The 10,950-nt window shown below is 43.7% G+C and overlaps 1 long non-coding RNA gene across 1 annotated transcript; it reads left to right on the top strand.

Moving 5' to 3' along the window:
* Positions 1–1,598: 1,598 nt before the first annotated feature.
* Positions 1,599–10,038, top strand: LOC142602995 (uncharacterized). Its single transcript, XR_012836865.1, has 3 exons — positions 1,599–1,718; positions 8,705–8,834; positions 9,722–10,038. It is a non-coding gene; the product is annotated as an uncharacterized LOC142602995 (long non-coding RNA).
* The last annotated feature ends 912 nt before the right edge of the window (positions 10,039–10,950 follow it).

The following is a 10,950-nucleotide window of genomic DNA, read 5'->3' as shown; positions in this document are numbered from 1 at the left end:
GGCTGACAAAATGTAGGCCTTAAGGCTGAATATTAATGTAATAACCCTAACTGCAATAAAACAGCTGTTTTTCAGAAGTGTCGCTCTCCCACAGCTTTCAATGGCCCTAATTTTTTTCCCCCTGTATTCTTCAGTGCTCTAAAAATCAGAGTGCTTTCATTTCACTCTCTAAATACAGTCTTGCGTCAAGCAGCCTTCAGTGTTACCATTTTGTTTCGGGATTGATTCCTGTGTTCTGCTAAAGCCAGAGGCTCGCAAATTCTTTGGGGGACTGTTTTGAAGTTTTTGTGGTTTGTTTTGTTCTTTTTTTTTTTTTTTCTAGGAACCACAGATACGCTGTCAGCATTAAATGACGCCCCCAGGGAAGTTTCCAACAGTTTAAACGCAGGAAATCTTTCTGGTGGAGGAGCGCTGGTGTGTTTCTGTGGTGTGCGTTACAAGGATGTATTTAGACCATTGCCGTTATTTGCATTTTAAGTTCTCAGCTGCAGAGCAAGTGCTAGGAAAGCCTGTGCCCACCCTGACAGAGAAGGTTCCTTTTCTCCTGCCATCACGCTTTTTTGTTTCAGCCCTGATTTCCAGCTGTATGAGCAGCACCAGCTTTCACTATCCCTCCTCGGTTCACAAGCTGATTTCTAATGGTTTTTCTTTTCTGAGAAATGGATGGAAAAATGAAGGCTGGTCTGTGCCGGGGGCAGCTGAGCCCCTACAATGTCCAGAGGGACAGGAGGCTGGTGGCCACGGAGCTCAGGGCAGGGTGTGAAACAGCAGCATGTAGTGAGGTCTGGAGACTTGACTCTGTTTGACTTTGTTTTTAAAAATGTATTTAAACCTGTGAGAACTGTTTATCTCATATTGATGTCCCTCCAAATGATGACTCTTGTGCAGCACATTCCTGCCAAACTTTTCAGTTCTCTTGAGGTCTTGGGTTACTGATACACTTTCAGTAGGAAACTGAAGACCTAAACCCAATACTTGTTGTGGAAAGACAATCAAAAGGAGGTGAGCAGGACTGTTTCTTGCCCCTATGGAGACGACGGGGCAAAGGCATGTGGAATCTTTGCTTTTTTATGGCTATTTTCATTTCTATTTCTGCAGCTCTGAAGTAGGAAGAGCCGCAATGAGCATTTCCCAGGAGCAAATCCTGTGCAAGGTCAGTAAACTAACTTGCATAATCTTTGGCCCAAGTTTCTGTATTTTAGAGTGGATTTTTTTAAAAAATATGCAGGAACCAATATATGCCTCTGAGCAGACAGAGGGTTTATCATATTCCCATTTTATGATTCTTTTGCCAGAGGGAAACTTTTATCATAATTGTGCTGGTATTGTTGCATTCATTAAAGAAAAAAAAAAAAAAAAGGAGGGAAATTATATTGCTCACCCAGTGTTTCATTTCTGATCATTTCACAGGAGCTCAGAGCCAGGCACATGCAGGAAAGCCCTCTGTACTCCCCATGGCACTGGGTGGCCTCAACAGCACGAGAGTGATACTCTCCATTTATCCATCGCACGTGTGTTTGAATGGCAAGACAAGGGTGGTGGCTCTGCGCTGCTCTCTGAGGGGTTTCAGGGGTCCAGCAAGGAGGTGGGAGCGGGATCGGAGCTCGACTCACTGCAGAGAGCCAGAATGGCTGCAGATGCTGAGCGGCTATAACCTGGCAGCTGTGCTCCTCCACCACTGGGAGGTCATGAACGTCTGGGGTGAGCCTAGGAAGAGGGTGAGAAATGAAATATGATGTTTTTTCTCAGAATAACAACCCCTTTTCTTCCTCAGACAGGCTGTGTGCACAGAGGGGTTGCTCACCTGAGTACACTGGGTAAATACAAGTTGCTCAGTGGTGGTTTTAACCCCAGCTGAAGAGCCAAAGTTTAGGATTCTTTCACCATTTCTTTAGCTTGAGTGTCTCTTCATCTCTGTCTGCTGTGGGCTGCTTTAGGCACAGCTGGCCTAACCAGCGGGAGCTGTAGCACATCTTTCAGACTAGATCTCGCTAGCATTTATATGAAGTAACAGGAGGATTTAAGGCAAATGCACAATATGAGTGAAGCATTCTGGCTGTGTATAAGTCCCCATCAGATGGCATGTAGTTTCCAAAGTAATATACAATGCATGGGGGACATACATCCTTTTGCATCCCTGGGGACATGAGTGAGAGCAGAATGTGGCTGTGCTCCCCCAACTCCCTTCAAATAGCTCTTGCACCCACGGGGAGCTTGAGGGCGTGGGAAGCCTCGGAGCACACGGGGATGGCAGGTCATTCTGCAGCCGCGGGGATGGGCACATCGGTACCAAGACTTTCATTGGGTGGAGAAGCTTTATAGGGACAGGAAAGATACTTGGATTTTTAATTTTTTTTTTTTTTTTTTTTTTAAGTTGAAAGGATGACTGAAGAATTTTGCGACTGTTTCATCTAAATGCTGAGCTCCCAATAAACTGCAGCCAGCCTCCTGCCCACTCTGTGTGTGCTCTTATGCTCTATGGGTGTTAGGCAGTTGGGAAGAAATGTGGGCAGAAAGAATCTTTTGGAGCATATTTGCTTTTAATGAAACAAACTGTTTCTGGGATAATCTTTAATCACCTCTATGTCCTCAGGGTGATCAGGAACCAGCCGTTTTATGCATTGCTAAATATTCTGAGCACAGTATTGCTACACCCTGTGGCTGAAGCCAGATTTTAAAAAAACGTTTAGATACCTAATTCCATCTAAAATCAATACTTGCTAATTAGCACGTGTATTTATCTTCACACACACACATATAAATTGCATATTACTGATGTCCTGCACAAACATATTCCCTGTTCTCCAGACATTATTTGGAAGGCTATATTAAAGGAGTTGAGAAGGTACCTGCACATCAATTAGTATCCCAAATTACTACTCTTGGCTGCTGGTTGTTCTAGGTCAACACACAGCTGGGCTTTTCCAAGTGGAGGTTTGCCCCTGCTGTAAAGCAGGTAGGTGACCTGTCTGTGTCCTTTCCCTCTTCAAATTTAATCTTTATGGGGTTGAAGACATGTTTATGGGATTGGGGAGCTTTAGAGTACTTTTTTCCCTGGAATTTGTTGTGGTGTGTAAGGGGAAACGGTGGGAGAAGAGGTGAAGACATTAATTGTCCTTTCAAGTTTCCACCCAGCCCCTGGGTATTTCTAAGGGAAGAGGCAATCAGCCTGAGTTTGTGTGGCTTTTCCCTTTCTTAATGTAGAGAGGAGTAGGGGCTGAAGCTGTCCCTCTCCCCAGCTGAAAGGAGGTGAGCTGGGTGTAGTTAAACATTAACACGTATAGCCTTGAATTATGTGCTAAATTGAAAAACAAAACCTGAAAGTGATGGCTCATAGTAACAAAGAATGGAAAAGAAAGAATACAAAATGAGCAAAATGCCAAAAGACGTCATTCCCTCCAAAACGCGAGCCCGAGACCCCAGGGAGGGGGTTGGAGGCAGGAGCGGGCAGCTGCCTGTGCCCGTGGTGGCGTGGCTTTGTGCGAGGCTGGCAGTGTGGCTGGTGGGGCAGAAGCAGCGACGTCCCTCACCTCAGCCGCACCAACCCCACGGGGACAGCGATGTGCAGGGGGTCACAGCTCACTTTGCTGCTTTGGATGTTCACGTTGCCGCGTGCAGGAGGGCTGAGATGCCTGCCCTGGCTGAGCACGCTCATAAAACCTAATCCAGCATGAAACTGCTTGAACCCCTTTTTTTGGATTTAGGTGGACAGCCCTTGCTCCCTTCCATGTTTGGCAGATCTTGGCCCTGTTTCCCAGCTTCAGCTGGTACATCCTTCTCAGAAGGCCTTGTGCTGCCTCTGGTGCTGCTTCTCGCAGCTTTGTTTTCCAACTGGAGCACTCCATTTTGGAGTAAAATTAGGGCAGAAGAGATGTTCAGGAAGATACGGGATGACATACAATTCTTCCTACTCCTTAGCTGGGCAGTAAATATCATATTCTTAATGTTGCCTATTTTAATCCAGTTTTGTTGACCAAGTACACAATATGCATGTGTACTTTTTTTTTTCCCCCTGATGGGAGAAAAAAACCTGTGCATACTCCTCAGAGGCATCAACTACTTTTGGCTAACAGACTGCTGCTGCTGTACTGCAGATGGCCTTTTTTCAAGAAATACTGAGGAGCCCTTGATGCCCAGGGAACTGACCTGAGATGCAGGGAAAGGAAATGTGAGGCATCTGTGGGTGGTCATGCAAAATCAGGACTATGTCGGTAAAGTTTGGTCTTTCCATTACCTGCTTTTCTGTTCCCAGCAGGCACTTTACATGATGAATTGAGAGCGTTTATGAAGGAGACGAAATTGTGGTGTATTAGCAGTAAGGGCCAGGTTTGCCAGAGGGCATCTGGCCACAGAACCTATGCCTGTGAATAATCCTGATCTCCATTTCCGTATGGCCAAATATATATATATTTGTATAATACATATACATATGTATAATATGTATAAAAATCCTGGTGCAGTGGGTTTCTGAGCAATATATATCTGAATTAATTACAGTACAATGTTTTTGTTACATTCTCTTATAATTTGAAAAAGTGAGATAATAGATTAGTGATTTTAATTTTTTACTCTAAGTCCACAGTAAAAATCTATCAGAGTTCTTCATGTGTTCTTTCAAAATAAGTAGACATAACTACAATTGACAATTCAATTTTCTAGTGCTCTCTGTATTTTCTGTTCCCTCGCTAATAAAGGAAAATAGTGAGGAGGCTATTTGTAAGCAGCAGTTCTTGAGCATTGTGTTTTTATAAGGTTTTTACACCTCTTTAAGGTCAAAAACAGCAACAAAATTAGGATGAAACTAATGTAAGCAGAGTCTTCAAAAATGTGTATTTTAGTGGTATATAGAGACTAGGAAGAAAGATTTGAGCTTTTGCCCTTCTTTTCCTCATTGCACATTTCAGATCAAATCCAGCACTGGACTAATCTTTGGAAGCTCATAGGTGTTTTAAATCTGGGATTTCAAAGCAAGGTAAGCAACTTTTTATGTGCTAGGGAAAGAGATGGATGATGAAAATAGCCAGATTTTCTCCTTTCATTCAAGGCAATGTAGATTAAGCATGACTGCTCTGAAGCTGGTGCAGGACAAGGCTGATTCTCCTCCCATGGGTTACATCTGAGCACCTGGTTTGGACTCAGATAACTGGGGAATATGAGGTTTTGGAAAGGGCAACAAAGGAGGCAGTTCTGGCTGGGCTGGTAGGGAGCGGCGGGATGCTCCGAAGCTGCGTGCAGGCACTTTGGCTGATCCACTGTGAAGCTTTCCCTAAACTGCTGAGGTGGTGTGTGTTGCTCATGTCCACAGCACAGGAAGCTGTATTTGCCAGGTGACCTCACACGATGCAGTGAGGATTGACCGTGGCTGACGTGAGCTCTTACGGTTGCTTACTAGGCCAGAGCTTTTCTTTGCCTCTTGGCAGCAAACACTGGTGCTGGTTATGGATCGCCTGGCCCAAAAGCACAGCAAGGACCAGACTGGATTGCCCAAGTGACTCAGGCTGGCTCCATGGGGATGGTGGTACCCTTCACTGTGATTTCTTTTCTGTTGACATTGTGCTCTGCAAATTATGCGGTACAAAAAAATATGTGGGGAAGTTTTAATTGTAAGGGTGATTAAATGAGAGCATGACTGTTAAATCCATGGAACAGCAGGAATACAGGACAGCAGTGCTGGCTCCGTGTGCGGATGCATCTGCATATTTCCATCAAAGGCAGTCATTTGTTGTTTTATGCTTGTGGAGGACTTTGCCTGAAAGATCCTGTAAAAGAGTCTCTTCTTAGGATGGTGGTTGGTTTGGTTTTGGGGTTTCTTTCTCCATTGAAATTTGGGTTGCTCCTACAAAATGGCTATGCTTGTGACAGCTGGGAAGAATTTGGGGTAATTGTCTACCCTTACCAATTTTACAGGCAAAGCATAAAACAGAGCAGTGACCAGAGGCACAGCTTGCGTCCCTTGGTTCCAGAAAGGCCGTGTCTGCTGTTGCAGTACAGCCCCAGAAGGAAACATGCAGGTGCACAGAAATACATGAAAGGCCATCAAAATGGTGTTCACCCACCAACCTCCCAGGGCACAGCCCTGCAACAAGCTGGTGAGGCATCCTGAGAGCTCACCATGCTTCAGCCACTTGCTGAAATACAACTGGTCTTGTCCTGAAGCAAACCAAACTGACAAAAGCTGTGTCAGTGATATTTTGATGGTCTGTCATCTGGCTATGGCACGCTGCAGCCTGGCCATGCCAGGGCTGTGAGCCCGGGCTTGTCTGTGTACTTCGTGGGCTTCAGAGTCGACTGCCGTCACCTTCGTGACTGGCATCCAGAGAGGAGGTTGTTGTTGCAGTCAGGTCCTGCATCTTTATGGAGTATTAAAGAGCCATCATGTGTCTCATTGGGGAAGACCAAAACAGCTTTGGGTCTTCTAATCAGGATACTACTAAAAATAAGTTTTCTAATGGGATGCTCCCACTTGATGCTGGATCATCATCTTCTTGTATGGTGCCTCTTTCATCTTTCAGAGCAGGACATGTCCAGTGACAGGAAGGACCATACCGTGCCCTTAAAAAAAAAAAAAAAAGGCAAATTATAGATCTGTGATTTCAGTGCTATGAATATCACTTGTCATCAAGGTTGGAGTTTGGAATCAGAGAGCGGTGCAAGGAGCAATGTGCCATCCAGCCTGCCTGAACTTTGGTCGTTCTGAACCAAGGAATACTTTAATTACTTTAATCAACACATGGCCTTTTGATTCTGGCAAGCAGAGGCAGAAGAGAAAGTTGCTATGCAACCAAGCAAGCAGCTGCTGAGCTGAGGAGTCCAGGAACTGGGAACTTTTACAAACAGGAATTGTCTTGAAAAATACAAACAGGCAGAATTTTATGGTTGCTTCCAATTTTCACGTTTGTCATCATCTTGCTTCTGAATTTATTTAGCCATTGTTGGTGAAGGGTCATAGAAATGTTGCCTCAGGTGCAGCCTGGCAGCCTGTTTTGGGGAATATAAAACTATGGGAATTTGGCTTTGGTGACAGTGACATTCTGTACATGCAGCTGACGAGGGACTTTAATTATTTTAGTCTAGGCTTGCATTCAATCCAGGAAGCTCCCCCCATAACCGTAGTGCTAGCTCGGGCCTGGCTTCCCTTGGCGGGAGCGCAGAGTCAGCCTGAGGCTGGGCCCAAAGCCGGGGCCTGGCAGGGATGTGCTGCGAGAAGGGCCGCCGCGCACTGCCTTTGCTCCTAACCCCGCACTACCTTTGCTCCTAACCCAAAACCAGATACAGGATCAGTGCAGCAACCTTCACCATGGCGTTAATATTTGTTAAGATGAATGGCTGAATTTTGCTCGTGTTGCCTGCAAAACAAACGTGAGTATCTTCTTAAAGACTGGGCAAACAGAAAAATCTGGTGCTGCTACTCTGCTCATAGTTCTGATAGGTGTTGCTAGCAGGGAAGCCTGTCTATCGTTAGCCTTTTATTAAACAAATAAATGAATACATTATAGTGAAAAACAAGCTCCTTTTTCTTCCCTCAGATATATACTGTGAACTAGCAAAGGTTGCTGACAACCTTTTTAGTGGAGTTAGACCTGAATTACAACAGGACATAAAACACAAGCTCAGACTACCAGTTGTGCCATTTAACTACTTAATAAATTCCAAGGGAAGTGGGCATTCAGGGCTGTAAACAAGTCCTTTACTACCCTCCCTTCCCATACGGGCAGTAGGCACTGTTTAGACACTCTGCCTTAGAAGTAATGTTTTGGAATAATCACTTCTCCCCCTGTGCCACAGCGTAATTGCGGGGGGGGAGGGGTTAAGTGAAGCCCCTGCACAGGCAGATCAATTGTTTAAGAACTGACAAGAAGAGCCACAAATCCTTCATCACATTACAGCCAGGGTGTTCAAGCTGCTGCCTCCTGCTCTTATTGATAATATCTAGGCAGTAAATTATCATATCAAAGTATAAATTCAAAGCAGCAAAGTGATAATCATCTCCAATTCCTGGTGGATAAGCAACTAATGAGAGATTTAATGTACTAAAAATGCAGGACATAACAATATAGTTACAAAATGGCAAAGTGTTGAAGACTTTCAGGAAGAAGAACAAGGAGAAAAATATTTTTCAAGTAGTGTTTGTTATAAGGAAAACCCCTATCAACAGCCCATCTTTGAACAGAGGCATAAGGTCCACTTGGTGTCTTTCCTTGTTCTTCATGTTCTTAAATTGTGTTCCAGCAAAAGACCATCACTTCTTTCTTTTTTTTTTTTTTTTTTTTTTTTTTTTTTTTTAAGTAAAGCTTATTTCCCTGGTCACAGAAACTAAGTGTCTAATTTGTCTGTAGATGGTTTGGGATGTTTAGAGTACATACAGTGAATGGGTAATGGTGTAGGCACCCATGGAACCTTTCAGCCCAAAAGGATGTGTAGAAATATCTATTGTAAAATGTTGAATTAACCCAAAGGAGCTGAATAGGGAAAAAGTCTGAGGCTGCAATGTGACTGCATGGAGCTGAGAGTTGGGGAGTGACAAAGCAGTGGGGAACGGCTGGGTTTGCCGGTGGGTGATACCTGCCATGCAGCAGCCCATAAAAGGTTTCTGAAAGGGGATGGGCAACAAGATAGACTTTGAGGCAAGGTTGTATCGGATGGGAGACATGTTTTTAGTGAAGTTTTTCTATGGCTGAATATATAAGAAAATTGCATCTTGCAGATATTGTGCAGCAGGAATCTGCAAAATGAAGCCATGCTCTGAACCTGGAGGGGGAAAATGGAGACTGTGCTCAGGTTCCAGGTCTGTCTGCCAGCGGGCACTGTGCTGGTTGCAATGGCGACTGAGGCAGGTAAGGGAGGTTTGGAAAGGGGGTGGAAAGTGGGCTTGGGCCCTGCTTGGCAGGGTTGTGCCTGGAGTGAGACGTCACCAGGAACTGCTGGAGCAGCTGAAGTTTAATCTGGACAGAAATGGAACAGTTGAGGAACAGCAGAAAGGCAGTTAGGAGTTGAGTTGTGCTGTAGGAGTGAATGAGGGACCTTATGGTGGGTGACAGCTTGAGAACAGCAAACCGCTCCTTGGGGAGAAGAAAGCACCATTTCACATGTCTGTGAATCCATCATTTGTCTCCTGGTGAGTGCAGGCGTGAAGGCTGATCTGCAGAGACTCTGGCCTTTTTCCAAACACTGAAAATAATGATCCTTGTTCCAAAGAACTCACAGTCAAACCCGAAAGAAGACAAAGTCTAGTTCAAAAGAAACAAGGATAGGAGACATTTAAGAGTGTACAATCTTCAGAATGTCATTAATTGTAAATAATGATTTGCCTGACCTTGGCACTCATCCCAGGAAGTCACACCAGGATCAAGAATGCACCATCACGATGCACAGCTTGAAAATATTGTGTCAAGCACCACCTGGTTCCTGTTAGCTGAACGCCTCATTGACATTGCTCATTCATTCTTTGCTTGACTGAAAACTCATGGAATCATTGCTGGATGGAGCTTGATGGAACTGCTTGGCAAACCTTGATGGTTTTCAAATGTTGAATAAATTGCTAATTAAAGCGGGGGGGGGGAACAGAGCTCAAAAAAGTCTACAAAAATACGGGTGGGCTTTTTTGTTTGTTTGCAACATCTTGTAAATTAAGTATTTTAAATTGTGATTCTCAAAAAACTTTTTTTTGGTTGACTTTTTTTTGTGGGTTTTGTTTGTTTATTTTTTTTTCATCTGCCTTTAGGATGTTTATGGAAACTACTTTGATAGGTACACCCAAATACTGACAATGTGCCTTGTCTTTTTCTCAAAGACCTTGGTATTGCTTGTGAAGATATGATTTCTATGAAACCTGTAAGTAAATCACACCGATTTGTTTTTTGAACCGATGCTTCACAGGGGTCCCCTCTTAAGGCCCAGCTGATAGGAGATACAATGTTCATGAAACATTAAATATCCATAATATTTTTTGGGAGGAGTATGCATTGAATATCTTTTCATACCTCTAAAACAAATCTAGAGAAGTATTTTAGCTGCTGGCATCTCTCTTAGCCTCCTGCAGACTAGCTGATGCATCTGCTTTGCTTGCTGTTGCTGCAAAACTGGATTTTAACTTCATGGATGAGAAACTGTGAAGTACCCATAGGGAACATGCCCAAGAGGAGGACTTCACCTCATTGATTCGTGTGCCTTTTTGGCCCCTTTTAAAAATGTAGTGTTAATTTCCTAATTAATACTAGATTGATATTTGCTATTAATAGCAGGATGATATTTACTCTTATTTCCTTTCTTTATGGGGAGAGGTTTTGGACTTTTATAATGTTTTGTGTGGTATGTCTGTGCTCATGCAAGTCACGCACATGTGGATATTTATCTCTACATATCTGCCTGTCTGTCACAGATTGCTATGATTGCTACATAGTCATGGTTGAGAAAGCAGGGCTAAGGCGCAGCTTGAATGGATATGGGAAGCTGGAGAGCCCGGTGGTAATAATTAGTGTCTCTTGGGGAGTGCCTCCACATTCCTGAGCTGACCCCCGAGGAGAAAATCTCTACTGTAAGTGGCACATATTTTGCTAGAAATCCAGTGATTCAAGCTTGTTTCCTCCTGTTGTGCAAACTTTAATAATGAAGCAGTTGTAATTTTTAAGATTGAGATTAACGCATCTAATGAACCTCCGCTCATTCAAATTTGTACTGAACAGCTTTCCATGTAACAAGTGAATAAGAAGAACATGGTTCATCAAGTATCTTCCCCCCATCCTATTTCCTGATGATATAAACAACTCTTGCCAAGTTACTTTTTTGAGAGAAAATACAATACTCTCTAGCTCTCAAAGAGGAACTGTGAAATCAGTTGTTTCCTCTATTCTTTAAAAATACCATTTGTATCTAATTATTCAAAGCTGAAATATGAGGAGGACCTTGGTTCCTTCCAAGGCCTGAAGAGACATTGCTGTGACTTCAAACCCT

This window comes from Balearica regulorum, chromosome 9 (assembly GCF_011004875.1).
Source record: "Balearica regulorum gibbericeps isolate bBalReg1 chromosome 9, bBalReg1.pri, whole genome shotgun sequence".
In the NCBI taxonomy this organism is placed as follows: Eukaryota; Metazoa; Chordata; class Aves; order Gruiformes; family Gruidae; genus Balearica; species Balearica regulorum.
This window is presented reverse-complemented; position numbering and strand designations above follow the sequence as displayed.